Source organism: Oncorhynchus tshawytscha, linkage group LG02 (assembly GCF_018296145.1).
Source record: "Oncorhynchus tshawytscha isolate Ot180627B linkage group LG02, Otsh_v2.0, whole genome shotgun sequence".
Classification (NCBI taxonomy): domain Eukaryota; kingdom Metazoa; phylum Chordata; class Actinopteri; order Salmoniformes; family Salmonidae; genus Oncorhynchus; species Oncorhynchus tshawytscha.
In genome coordinates, this window is record NC_056430.1 from 72,722,465 (window position 1) to 72,736,730 (window position 14,266).

At 47.2% G+C, this 14,266-nt stretch overlaps 1 protein-coding gene across 1 annotated transcript in view; it reads left to right on the forward strand.

Annotated features, from left to right (window-relative positions):
* Positions 1-1,966: 1,966 nt before the first annotated feature.
* The window catches only part of LOC112238534 (ral guanine nucleotide dissociation stimulator-like 1), a gene marked incomplete in the record, with an annotated part of 25,976 nt that continues 13,676 nt past the window's right edge, over positions 1,967-14,266 (forward strand). Inside the window, 1 exon segment of the mRNA XM_042304377.1 lies at positions 1,967-2,214.

The following is a 14,266-nucleotide window of genomic DNA, read 5'->3' on the forward strand; positions in this document are numbered from 1 at the left end:
TCAGGTATTAGACCTACAGGGAATTAGCAAGTGAAACCAGTGAGTGGGAGCCTCCTGAATATGACATGAAAACACTTTTCTTGTGTCAGAATATCCAGTTGCCTTTTACTTTTGGAAGCTTCCGCTTACTAGGATTGATTTATAAGAGCCTGACATCTCCAGTGACATCAGTTGCAGAGCTAGGGTTGAGATTTATAGGGGCCAGCTTTACTGTCTAGGTTCTGTTACTGCGTAAATGGTAAGAGGGAGGGGTCATCACTGTGCTGTATAACAGCTGTCATGTTGTACCTCGGTGTGAGGTGGTTTTATGTCAGAGCAGATGTGGTTCTCATGTAGGCTGCTGCTTCAGTTTCCTTTTTCTTCAGTAGTTTGTGTTGTTGAACACAGTAGCTATTTTGACACTGAGGAGGAAGGAAGTCCACCAGGAAGTGTGTCTGTCACTTCTGAAGCGTGTTGGTTTTGTCACGCCTCTTCTGATAAGGGCTATCATTTGGACATGTCCCACAGTTGTAAACCGTATTTCATACCAACAAAAATATTGTTCCAAAAAGACAGTTTACTCATGTCGTCTATTATACAAAATCGAGATGAATTTGTTTTGAAGTCATCTAATCGGACAATTGTTGTGCGTTGTTGTGAATTCACTGTGTCTCATTAACGTTAATTATTCACCCCTGCCCCCTCTGCTACCCCCTCTCATTCTCTTTGTGCATCTGGACTGGCAGAGTGTGGCATTGGATGGCCATGGTTCAGATATTCAGAGGAGAGGGGGGACTCATTAAGCAATAGTACCCATTCTCCCCTTTTGAAACCCAATGTTTGCTAATGAGGGGGGTTTATAATAGAAACCGCCATTGATCAAACGCCATCTGCTGCGCTAGAGATGGTTGACACTTTATCATTGGGCGGTCAAGGCGCTCTCTCATTGGGATAATTTAGGGATAAAAGTAGATTAGACTACAGTGACAATTTTATAATCAAATGTGAGTAGTGAAAGGTTGGCAAGTCGATCCCTGGCTGAGTCATACTAAAGACTGTAAAAATGGGACCCGATGCGTCTCGAGTGGTACTCAGAATGAAGGAGATATGTTTGGGGTAAGGCCCTGTGATAGACTAGTGTCCTGTCCGGGGGGGTATTCTTGTACATTAAGCTGCCTCACGCTACAGAAACAGGCAATAGAATCCTGCTATATGAGCTGTTCGCTCTGGCTCGCACAAGCCAAGGCTACAAGAACATTTGGACTAAAGAGCTACTCTTCAGCTCAAAAGAAACCCTACATGTTTCTCTTCACCAAATTATAAATATGGTCTGCTTCTAAGTCATTTTGGAACTTTCAGCCAGCCAGTAGAAAAGGACAGCAACAGGTGACACTGGCTTGGAACACTCAATAGGAACAAAACAGACTAGTTTTCCTGTGGAATTTCCAACCATGCCATACCTCTTACAGACACCATGGGTTGAGAGCAGTCCTGAGAACTGTCCCAACTGGATTTTAGAATAGTGGCAGTAAGGTAGGAAGGAGATACCAGGAGCAGTCACCTGAGAAGCACATTACAGGCCCATGGTTCTTGCCTGAAGAATTTTCTCAGACTTATGATGGTTTAAGAATTCCCAAAACACTAATAGCAAAAAGCTCATACTGTACATAAAGAATAGAAAGTGGATTTTAATGCATTTAAGGAAAAATGCAAATGTTCCCTTTATGGCGATAGTAGGCCTACAGTAATCAGACATCATCTATACCTACTAAGATGGTGCAAATGTTTGTTTATGACATTATTTTAATTTACCTAAATAATCAGAAAAAAACATTACAAGTGTGAAAGTTGTGAAGGAAATGGCCTGTTACCGTCAGTTTGTGACACTGCTATCACCAAATATGTTCACGTAAAAGCGCGTGGTATAAAGATTCCCGCCCTGCCCTCACCTGCTAGTACAGCCTCTGCTCTCGCGCTCAGGTGCAATTAGTCACTGAGACTTTGAACTGAAACCGGCTGTCGCACAGCTCACAGCGAAGCTCACACAGACAGGCTGTGTAGCGGTTAGGCTATCGAGTTTGAAGCCTGCTTAGAAGTATATTAATCTATTAATGTCGTTTGAGTTGATACAGTATATAAAATATACTCTTATTATACGCAATTCAGAATTGTTCTTTTGGTCGGATCAGCGACATCTCAGGTAATTTGCGGAACTGGGCTACTGGCCATCCAATAGAAGGGTCAAAAACCAGAAGGACGAAAAAGAGGGACTGAAAACAGTAGCTGAGACAAAACGCTGGTTGACTTGAACAAACAAGACAAACTGACACGGACAGAAAACACCGGTACCATACCCAGAGATACCCCCGTGCCTGGCGCGTTCCACCTGGGGCAGATACCTAGTTGACTGGGGTGCGGCGTGAAAGTCAGCGATGAGGGCCGGGTCCAGGATGTCTTTAGCGGGGCCCAGCACCTCTCCTCGGACCGTAACCCTCCAGTTAACCAGGTACTGAAACCCCTGCCCCGATGGTCGAACCCTCAGGATGCGTCTCACTGTGTACGCTGACAATGATGACAAGAGTTGCCCAAAATTACAGCCTCTTGAAATGTCAGAAGAATTTGGCAGTCAGACATGGTTTAACTCTAGAATCAGAAAGGTAGGAAAATTACAGACTGTACGGGGCAACAGATAGTAACAACAGTGGGCAGGCTAATGATCTTGGCAGGCGGGGATGAGGTCGGTAATCCAGGTTGAGGGCAAGCCGTACAGGACGTGCCAGCGCCTCAGGCATGACCTTCTTGGATAGGGGGGCTGCGGGCCAGAAGTGGCCCGGGCCTCACAGGACCCCTCCCAGGGTCCTGGTACTCTGCAGAGCTGGGCCAGGACAGGTCCAGGGTCAAAAAGCCCCCAGGAAGACGAGAAAAAGAGGGACTGGGCTGACTTTAGCCAATGAGTGTGGCAGGACAGGCTACAGCCCACGATAACAGTAGTCCAGTCAATGGAGGAATGTCGCTGGAGCCCAGAGAATACCCCCCCCTCGTCACCTGGCGTTCCACCTGGGGCGGATACCTAGTTGACTGGGGTGCCGGCGGTGAAAGTCAGCGATGAGGGCCGGGTCCAGGATGTCTTTAGCGGGGACCCAGCACCTCTCCTCCGGACCGTAACCCTCCCAGTTAACCAGGTACTGGAAACCCCTGCCCCGTGGTCGAACCCTCAGGATGCGTCTCACTGAGTACGCTGACAATCGATGACAAGGGTTGCCCAAAATTACAGCCTAGAAACAGAAGACAAGGGGCAGTCAGACATGGTTTTAACTCTAGACACAGAAAAGGTAGGAAAATTACAGAAGGTACGGGGCAACAGAGGAGAAACAGTAGAGGGGCTAATGATCTTGGAGCGGGGGATGAAGGTCTCGGCTTCGAGGGTTGTGTGGCCGCCGCACTATAGCGGCGTGCCAGCGCCTCAGGCTTGACCTTCTTGGATACCGGTCGGGGCTGCGGAAGCGAAGTGGCCCGGGCCTCCGGAGGATCTTGGATTGACTCGGGTAAGCTTTCGGATCCTCTCGGGGCGTAGACACTGGGGACTTCCGGAGTTCATCAGATGCAAGGTGGGATCCCTGAGTGAGAGATTGGGACCCCAATCGTGGCCTCTTCTCCCTCCCTACATGGGCCGTAGTGACCATCGATCCGGATGGAATGTGTCGCTGGTGACTCGAGATCTGTTGGCAGTTCTTGGGCTGCAGAGACTCAACCAGCTCCTCAGGTAATCCGTGGATCGTTTCGCTGTGCTTCTGGGTGGGACCCCCGCCTATAGAGCGGACCTTCAGTGCTGTAACCACAATGGAGAGGAGTCCTGCTGGGTGGAGTAACTCATCGCCAGGTTCATAGTCTACCACACTGAGGAGTCCTGCTGAAGCTGGAGTACCTTCCCAGGTTCATAGCCCCACACTGGGTGAGTCCTGGAAGGTGGAGTGACTTCCGGGTTCATAGTCTACCATTACTGGGGAGTCCTGCTGAAGGTGGAGTAACTCCACCCAACTGAGCTGGGTCTCTTGAAGGGACAGGTAGTAACAAGACGAGCGGCAGTTCATAGTCAGACCACACTGAGGTCTCAGTCCTGCTGAAGGTGGGCTGGGGACATAGTCTACCACCTGCCGGAGTCCTGCTGAAGGTGGAGTGGCAGTCTCGGAGGATCTTGGATCTACCACACACAGCTCGGAGTCCTGCTGAAGGTGGACTAACTTCCAGGTTCATCAGTCTGCCACACTGGGAGTCCTGCTGAAGGTGGGACCTTCCAGGTTCAACCTCTTCTACCACCCTACATTCCTGCTGAATCGTGGATGGTTAAGGTTCATAGTCTACCACACTGTTGGAGTTTCTGCTGGGCTGCCAGCTTCATAGTCTACCACACTGGGGAGTCCGTGCTGAAGGTTTCGAATAGCTACGAGGTTCATAGGGGCCACAATGAGGGAGTCCTGCTGAAGGTGGAGTAACTTCATCGCATAGTCTACCACACTGAGGAGTCCTGCTGAAGGTGGAGTAACTTCGGTTCATAGTCTACCACACTGAGGAGTCCTGCTGAAGGTGGAGTAACTTCCGGGTTCATAGTCTACCACAATGAGGAGTCCTGCTGAAGGTGGAGTAACTTCCAGGTTCATAGTCTACCACACTGAGGGAGTCCTGCTGAAGGTGGAGCTTGACACATTGGAAAGAATTAACAAAAAAACAGAGCAAACTAGAATGCTATTTGGCCCTACTACAGAGAGTACACAGCGGCAGAATACCTGACCACTGTGACTGACCCAAAATTAAGGAAAGCTTTGACTATGTACAGACTCAGTGAGCATAGCCTTGCTATTGAGAAAGGCCGCCGTAGGCAGACATGGCTCTCAAGAGAAGACAGGCTATGTGCTCACTGCCCACAAAATGAGGTGGAAACTGAGCTGCACTTCCTAACCTCCTGCCCAATGTATGACCATATTAGAGAGACATATTTCCCTCAGATTACACAGATCCACAAAGAATTCGAAAAAAAAATCAAATTTTGAAAAACTCCCATATCTACTGGGTGAAATTCCACAGTGTGCCATCACAGCAGCAAGATTTGTGACCTGTTGCCACGAGAAATGGGCAACCAGTGAAGAACAAACACCATTGTAAATACAACCCATATTTATGCTTATTTATTTTATCTTGTGTCCTTTACCATTTGTAAATTGTTAAAACACTGTATATATATAATATGACATTTGTAATGTCTTTATTGTTTTAAGAAACTTCTGTATGTGTAATGTTTACTGTTAATCTTTATTGTTTATTTCACTTTATATACTCACTTTATATGTTCTACCTCACTTGCTTTGGCAATGTTAACACATGTTTCCCATGCCAATAAAGCCCTTGAATTTGAATTGAATTGAGAGAGAGAGAGAGAGGGAGAGAGAGAGAGAGAGAGAGAGAGAGAGGAGAGAGAGAGAGGGGGAGAGAGAGAGAGAGAGAGAGAGAGAGAGAGAGAGAGGGGGGGACAGTTAAACAAAAAACAACCACACAGACCTCATCATTTTCTTATTATATAGTGAGGCTGTAATGACTAATCATCTGTTATTATATAGTGAGAGAGAGCTGTAATGACTAATCATCTGTTATATATAGTGAGGAGAGCTGTAATGACTAATCATCTGTTATTATATAGTGAGGAGAGCTGTAATGACTAATCATCTGTTATTATATAGTGAGGGAGCTGTAATGACTGTTATTATATGACTGTAATGACTAATCATCTGCTATTATATAGTGAGGAGAGCTGTAATGACTAATCATCTGTTATTATATAGTGAGAGAGCTGTAATGACTAATCATCTGTTATTATATAGTGAGGAGAGCTGTAATGACTAATCATCTGTTATTATATAGTGAGGAGAGCTGTAATGACTAATCATCTGTTATTATATAGTGAGGAGAGCTGTAATGACTAATCATCTGTTATATATAGTGAGGGAGAGCTGTAATGACTAATCATCTGTTATTATATAGTGAGGAGAGCTGTAAATGACTAATCATCTGTTATTATATAGTGAGGAGAGCTGTAATGACTAATCATCTGTTATTATATAGTGAGGAGAGCTGTAAATCAAATCAAATCAAATCAAATTTTATTTGTCACATACACATGGTTAGCAGATGTTAATGCGAAAGTGTAGAAATGCTTGTGCTTCTAGTTCCGACAATGCAGTAATAACGAGCAAGTAATCTAACTAACAATTCCAAAAACTACTGTCATACACAGTGTAAGGGATAAAGAATATGTACATAAGGATATATGAATGAGTGATGGTACAGAGCAGCATAGGCAAGATACAGTAGATGATATCAGAGTACAGTATATACATATGAGATAAGTATGTAAACCAAGTGGCATAGTTAAAGTGCATCATTTCCCATCGATTCCCATGATTAAAGTGGCTGGAGTAGAGTCAGTGTCATTGACAGTGTGTTGGCAGTAGCCACTCAATGTTAGTGGTGGCTGTTTAACAGTCTGATGGCCTTGAGATAGAAGCTGTTTTTCAGTCTCTCGGTCCCAGCTTTGATGCACCTGTACTGACCTCGCCTTCTGGATGGCAGCGGGGTGAACAGGCAGTGGCTCGGGTGGTTGATGTCCTTGATGATCTTTATGGCCTTCCTGTAGCATCGGGTGGTGTAGGTGTCCTGGAGGGCAGGTAGTTTGCCCCCGGTGATGCGTTGTGCAGACCTCACTACCCTCTGAGAGCCTTACGGTTGAGGGCGGTGCAGTTGCCATACCAGGCGGTGATACAGCCCGCCAGGATGCTCTCGATTGTGCATCTGTAGAAGTTTGTGAGTGCTTTTGGTGACAAGCCGAATTTCTTCAGCCTCCTGAGGTTGAAGAGGCGCTGCTGCGCCTTCCTCACGATGCTGTCTGTGTGAGTGGACCAATTCAGTTTGTCTGTGATGTGTATGCCGAGGAACTTAAAACTTGCTACCCTCTCCACTACTGTTCCATCGATGTGGATGGGGGTGTTCCCTCTGCTGTTTCCTGAAGTCCACAATCATCTCCTTAGTTTTGTTGACGTTGAGTGTGAGGTTATTTTCCTGACACCACACTCCGAGGGCCCTCACCTCCTCCCTGTAGGCCGTCTCGTCGTTGTTGGTAATCAAGCCTACCACTGTTGTGTCGTCCGCAAACTTGATGATTGAGTTGGAGGCGTGCATGGCCACGCAGTCGTGGGTGAACAGGGAGTACAGGAGAGGGCTCAGAACGCACCCTTGTGGGGCCCCAGTGTTGAGGATCAGCGGGGAGGAGATGTTGTTGCCTACCCTCACCACCTGGGGGCGGCCCGTCAGGAAGTCCAGTACCCAGTTGCACAGGGCGGGGCCGAGACCCAGGGTCTCGAGCTTGATGACGAGCTTGAGGGTACTATGGTGTTGAATGCCGAGCTGTAGTCGATGAACAGCATTCTCACATAGGTATTCCTCTTGTCCAGATGGGTTAGGCAGTGTGCAGTGTGGTTGAGATTGCATCGTCTGTGGACCTATTTGGGCGGTAAGCAAATTGGAGTGGGTCAAGGGTGTCAGGTAGGGTGGAGGTGATATGGTCCTTGACTAGTCTCTCAAAGCACTTCATGATGACGGATGTGAGTGCTACGGGCGGTAGTCGTTTAGCTCAGTTACCTTAGCTTTCTTGGGAACAGGAACAATGGTGGCCCTCTTGAAGCATGTGGGAACAGCAGACTGGTATAGGGATTGATTGAATATGTCCGTAAACACACCGGCCAGCTGGTCTGCGCATGCTCTGAGGGCGCGGCTGGGGATGCCGTCTGGGCCTGCAGCCTTGCGAGGGTTAACACGTTTAAATGTCTTACTCACTTCGGCTGCAGTGAAGGAGAGACCGCATGTTTCCGTTGCAGGCCGTGTCAGTGGCACTGTATTGTCCTCAAAGCGGGCAAAAAGTTATTTAGTCTGCCTGGGAGCAAGACATCCTGGTCCGTGACTGGGCTGGGTTTCTTCCTGTAGTCCGTGATTGACTGTAGACCCTGCCACATACCTCTTGTGTCTGAGCCGTTGAATTGAGATTCTACTTTGTCTCTGTACTGGCGCTTAGCTTGTTTGATAGCCTTGCGGAGGGAATAGCTGCACTGTTTGTATTCAGCCATGTTACCAGACACCTTGCCCTGATTAAAAGCAGTGGTTCGTGCCTTCAGTTTCACACGAATGCTGCCATCAATCCACGGTTTCTGGTTAGGGAATGTTTTAATCGTTGCTATGGGAACGACATCTTCAACGCACGTTCTAATGAACTCGCACACCGTATCAGCGTATTCGTCAATGTTGTTGTCTGACGCAATACGAAACATCTCCCAGTCCACGTGATGGAAGCAGTCTTGGAGTGTGGAGTCAGCTTGGTCGGACCAGCGTTGGACAGACCTCAGCGTGGGAGCTTCTTGTTTTAGTTTCTGTCTGTAGGCAGGGATCAACAAAATGGAGTCGTGGTCAGCTTTTCCGAAAGGGGGCGGGGCAGGGCCTTATATGCGTCGCGGAAGTTAGAGTAACAATGATCCAGGGTCTTTCCACCCCTGGTTGCGCAATCGATATGCTGATAAAATTTAGGGAGTCTTGTTTTCAGATTAGCCTTGTTAAAATCCCCAGCTACAATGAATGCAGCCTCCGGATAAATCGTTTCCAGTTTGCAGAGAGTTAAATAAAGTTCGTTCAGAGCCATCGATGTGTCTGCTTGGGGGGATATATACGGCTGTGATTATAATCGAAGAGAATTCTCTTGGTAGATAATGCGGTCTACATTTGATTGTGAGGAATTCTAAATCAGGTGAACAGAAGGATTTGAGTTCCTGTATGTTTCTTTCATCACACCATGTCACGTTGGCCATAAGACATACGCCCGCCCCTCTTCTTACCAGAAAGATGTTTGTTTCTGTCGGCGCGATGCGTGGAGAAACCCGCTGGCTGCACCGCTCGGGATTGCGTCTCTCCAGTTAGCCATGTTTCCGTGAAGCAGAGAACGTTACAGTCTCTGATGTCCCTCTGGAATGCTACCCTTGCTCGGATTTCATCAACCTTGTTGTCAAGAGACTGGACATTGGCAAGAAGAATGCTAGGGAGTGGTGCACGATGTGCCCGTCTCCGGAGTCTGACCAGAAGACCGCTTCGTTTCCCTCTTTTCTGAGTCGTTTTTTTTTTTTGGTCGCTGCATGTGATCCACTCGGTTACACTGGTTGTAAGGCAGAACACAGGATCCGCGTCGCGAAAAACATATTCTTGGTCGTACTGATGGTGAGTTGACGCTGATCTTATATTCAGTAGTTCTTGTCGGCTGTATGTAAAGAAACCTAAGATGACCTGGGGTACTAGTGTAAGAAATAACACGTAAAAAACAAAAAACTGCATAACTATGTGCACTAATGATCTGTTCATGAACTAATGTGTCCCCTGCTCCCTGTAGCCTCCAATCTCCTTCATCCTATTGGATTGTGGCTCCACACGCCCATGAAGACTGCCTGACCGCTATTCATTTAGGACCCAGGCAGTCTTCACGGCTGTGTGGAGCCACTCTCCAATAGAATGAGAGGTTGGAGGCTACAGGCATCCTCTACTGACGGGATGAGGTCAATATCCTTCCAGGATACCGGGGCCAGGTCGATTAGAAAGGCCTGCTCGCTGAAGTGTTTTAGGGAGCGTTTGATAGGATAAAGGGTAACCTAATTTATGTTTCTATAACTCCCTGAATGCTATTACCAGCAGTATCATGCGCCTATCAACCTGAGTTATCCTGTTAGCACTGAGACGGTTTGCCCTAGTAGGAGTAGTGTGAGTCATTGGCTGTTAAAACCTCTACAGGATCCGTGGGTTCCCCCCGCGGACGGTTGAACTAACGTGCGCTAATGTGATTAGCATGAGGTTGTAAGTAACAAGAACATTTCCCAGGACATAGACATATCTGATATTGGCAGAAAGCTTAAATGATTGTTAATCTAAATGCGCTGTTCAATTTACAGTAGCTATTGCAGTGAAAAAAAATGCCATGCTATTGTTTAGGAGAGGGCACAACAACATAACAACTTGTATCAAACAACTGGTTCGATACATTCACCTCTGAAGGTAAATTGTGTACTTGCAGTCAATAATCTTGCTCTGATTTGTCATCCTGAGGGTCCCAGAGATAAAAATGTAGCATAGTTTTGTTTGATAAAATCCATTTTTATATTCAAATGTATGAACTGAATTATACAATTTTACCAGCCACCTGGGCCGTTGTAATCGACTTCAGTGGGCACGCCGGAGAAATGTGCTCTGTACGGATGAATCCCAGTTTCAGCTGTACGGGGCAGATGGCAGACAGTGTGTATGTCAACGTTGTGAACGGAGTTCTCCATGGTGTCGGTGGGGTTATGGTATGGGGAGGCATAAGCTACGGGCAACGAACACTTTGCATTTTATCGTTGGCAAATTGAATGCACAGAGATCCTAGGTCCATTTTCGTGCCATTCATCCGCCGCCATCACCTCCTGTTTCAGCATGATAATGCACGGCCCCATGTCGCAAGGTAAAATAGGCCACATCAACACACGTAGCCTAAGAAACAAGGTTCATGAAATTTGATAACTTGCTATTAAAAGTGAACATTAATAAAATAATATCTGAACTCACATCATTCCTTTGAAGACACAGTGGTAGCAATACATGGTTATAACATCTACAGAAGAGACAATTATGTAGCTTCTCTACAGTAGAGGGAGGGGTTTTGTCCTACCCTGTTGTTCATTTGTCAGCTGTTACAGCTTACAGTTTCATATTTCAGGAAAAAATAGGTGTACACATGTGTATGTGTGTGTGAATGGGAATCAATTGTTGGTATATAGTAAGACATCGCTGTGTGTGTGTGTGTGTGTGTGTGTGTGTGTGTGTGTGTGTGTGTGTGTGTGTGTGTGTGTGTATGTGTGTGTGAATGGGAATCAATTGTTGGTATATAGTAAGACATCGCTGTTTGTGTGTGTGTGTGTGTGTGTGTGTGTTTATTTGTGCTATATGAACATTTTATGGAGAAAAAAACCCATTGAAGTTTGCACTACTACACACACCATAATACTTTGAATCCTGCTCATCTTTACCTTGCATCCTCTGTTGCTGCATGCATGCTCTCTCTCCTCACCCCCTGCTCCTGATGCTGTCGCTTAGCAACGCATATTCCAAGTGATGTGCAAAAACAAACAACAAGAGGAGATTGAGAAGAAGAAGAGAACCGTAAACATCGGTTTATATATTTTGTATGTTTTTTTTTTTTTTAGGGTCAGTGAAGTTAGCTAGGTAAATCTCTGCGTTATTTGATCAAACCTGTTCTGTTGCAGTCACAGCTCCTTGCTATGGTCGCTATAATGTCCGGCAGATGGCGCTGTTAGAAAAGAGAAGGGGCCAGTGGCTCTTTCATCAAGAATAGAAGAAGGAGTGGGAGACAAAAAAGAAAGGAGGCCGGACCCGACACAAAACATAACGCACACCGATAGCAGTAGAGGTCCATAAATGGACATCAAATAAACAGATAGCGAGTTTGTTCACGGAATTTAATCCCGTTGAGAGCAGGTCATGCTGTTCTCGCAAAAGGTAATGAGCCGTAAAGCCCTTGGGTTTCGGCTTAGCAGCGCCCACAAACTGCAGCGAAACTGGAATGATTGGCAGCCCAGGTTGGTATCGCGCCACGGGGAGACGGTCTAAAAGAGAACGGGGATCCGCTGGGCCTAACCTCATTTAGCTACTCAAGACACTTTGGTTCCCACACCTTAGGGAAATGGCTTGATAACAGTAGTTAGCCAGCAAACAAGTAAGCTAACGCTCAACGCTTGATAACGTTATCCAAACTAGCTATCAAGGCTAACCAACATTTTCCGCATTTTATTCCGGCTCAAAACAACCTGCCGCATTGCTATGCTTTCCTCGTGTTTAGGTATACATGGCTAGCTAGCTAACCTGGTAAGAGAGCCAATGATTGGAAGCTATTTCGGTAACAGTAGAAGTGGTGTTAGCTAGCTATTGCTAGTTGTTTATTACTATTTATTAGCCAATATTCATTGTCACTGAGATGACATGTTTACACTTCACTTGGTAGCCAGCTAGTTTAACGTCAGTTAACTCAAAAGCGCACATCGTGGCAGCATATGATGTTAGCTAACTAACTAGCAGCTAACTACGGCTAGTGTTCGTCAGCTAGGTGGTAACTTTCTTCACCTTTTTGTCCCCAGAGCTTGTTAGATAGATAGCTACAATACCAGTCGTTGGTTGGTTGTGTTTTGGATAACTAACTCGGGATCAGGAACAGTAAAGTGTGATTTGACATCAAATAGTAACGTAAAGTGTGGAAACGATGGGCTTTCAAACGGTTGGCTTCCTCACGGTTGGCTTCCTTCTAACGGTTGGCTTCCTTCTAACGGTTGGCTTCCTTCTAACGGTTGGCTTCCTTCTAACGGTTGGCTTCCTTCTAACGGTTGGCTTCCTTCTAACGGTTGGCTTCCTCACAACGGTTGGCTTCTCTTGGCTTTCTAACGGTTGGCTTCCTTCTAACGGTTGGCTTCCTCACGGTTGGCTTCCTAACGGTTGGCTTCCTCACGGTTGGCCATCAGTCAACAATGATGAGCTAGATAACCTCGGCTTGACAGTTGATATTGGCTACCTAGTTATCGGCTCAAACAGTTAACCAGGCAGAAGAGCGCTAACTAACTAGCTGCTGGGGTTTTAACGCTTGCTAACTGATTGCTAACCTGCTAGCTTTACTAGTTTTGCGCGGTACCACCTTGACCAGTAAACGAAAGCGATTTAGCAATGCTGTCAGCGGTTTGAATTGCTGGGGACATCAATAAAGTGCATTATGCAAGTTAATCAGTTTCCTGATCAAAGGAGGAGGTGGTGCTAAAACATTCCTTCAGTTGAGACCTCCACACTCCCTCCATTTGACGGTTCTGTTCAGACAATTGCTCATAGTCTTATAGAAACTATTCTACCGAGCTGTAAATGAGCTAGAATCATTTCTCAATCCATGTATCAGTATCCAGTTGTTAAATCCTAGACTTGTAAACCAGATTGGGGTGAGATTGTCAAACTGTGAAGTGTATCCATATAAGTTATGATTGGGTGGAAGGTTGCTGGATCGAATCCCCAAGCTGACAATGTAAAAACCTGGCCTTCTGCCCCTAAACAAGGCAGTTAACCCACTGTTCCCCGGTAGGCCGTCGTTGTAAATAAGAATTTGTTCTAAACTGATTTGCCTAGTTAAATAAAATGTAAAAAATGATGAACCACAGTCGTTTAGCATCGATCAAGTACAAGTTGCCCTGACTGTCTTCCTGGGGGATTTCACTGACTGTGTGTTTGTGTCTTGCCCCCCCCTGTGTGTCTGCTCCTCTGTCCATGGCTTCAGGCGACAGCGTGTCAGCAGCTAGCCAGGGCGGTGTGAAGTGCATCGCCACCAGAGACCTGGGTCCAGCTGCAGCAGCTGTACGACTTAACAGCAGTGGGAGTAGCAACCTCGGACCGGCCCTGTCTCCCCACCTCTCCTACAGAATGATGCCTTCCCAGACACCGCAGACACACTGGACGAAGGGTGGGTGTTACTATCTACTGTCTGCAACATGTTGGGGTGGGTGTGGGCTGGTGTTGGGTGCTACTGCCTGTCTGCAGCATGTGGGTGTGGGCTGGTGTTGGGTGCTACTGCCCCCTGTCTGCAGCATGTTGGGGTGGGTGCTACGGCCTGTCTGCAGCATGTTGGAGGGTGTGAGTGGGTGGGTGTGGGCTGGGGGGTGGGTGCTACGGCCTGTCTGCAGCATGTTGGGGTGTGAGTGGGCTGGGGATGGGTGCTACTGCCTGTGGGCTGGGGGGTGGGTGTGGGCTGGGGATGGGTGCTACTGCCTGTCTGCAGCATGTTGGGGTGAGGGCTGGGATGGGTGCTAATGTCTGTCTGCATTGTTGGGTTGGGGGTGGTGTGGGCTGGGGTGGGTGTGGGCTGGGATGGGTGCTACCGTCTGTCTGCAGCATGGTGGGGTGTGGGCTGGGGAAGGGTGTGGGCTGGGGATGGTGCTACTGCCTGTCTGCAACATGTTGGGGTGTGGTGTGGGCTGGGGTGGGTGTGGGCTGGGGTTGGGTGACACCGCCTGTCTGCAGCATGTTGGGGTGTGGGCTGGGGAAGGGTGTGGGCTGGGGTTGGGTGCTACTGCCTGTCTGCAACATGTTGGGTGTGGGGGGTGGGTGCTACTGCCTGTCTGCAACATGTTGG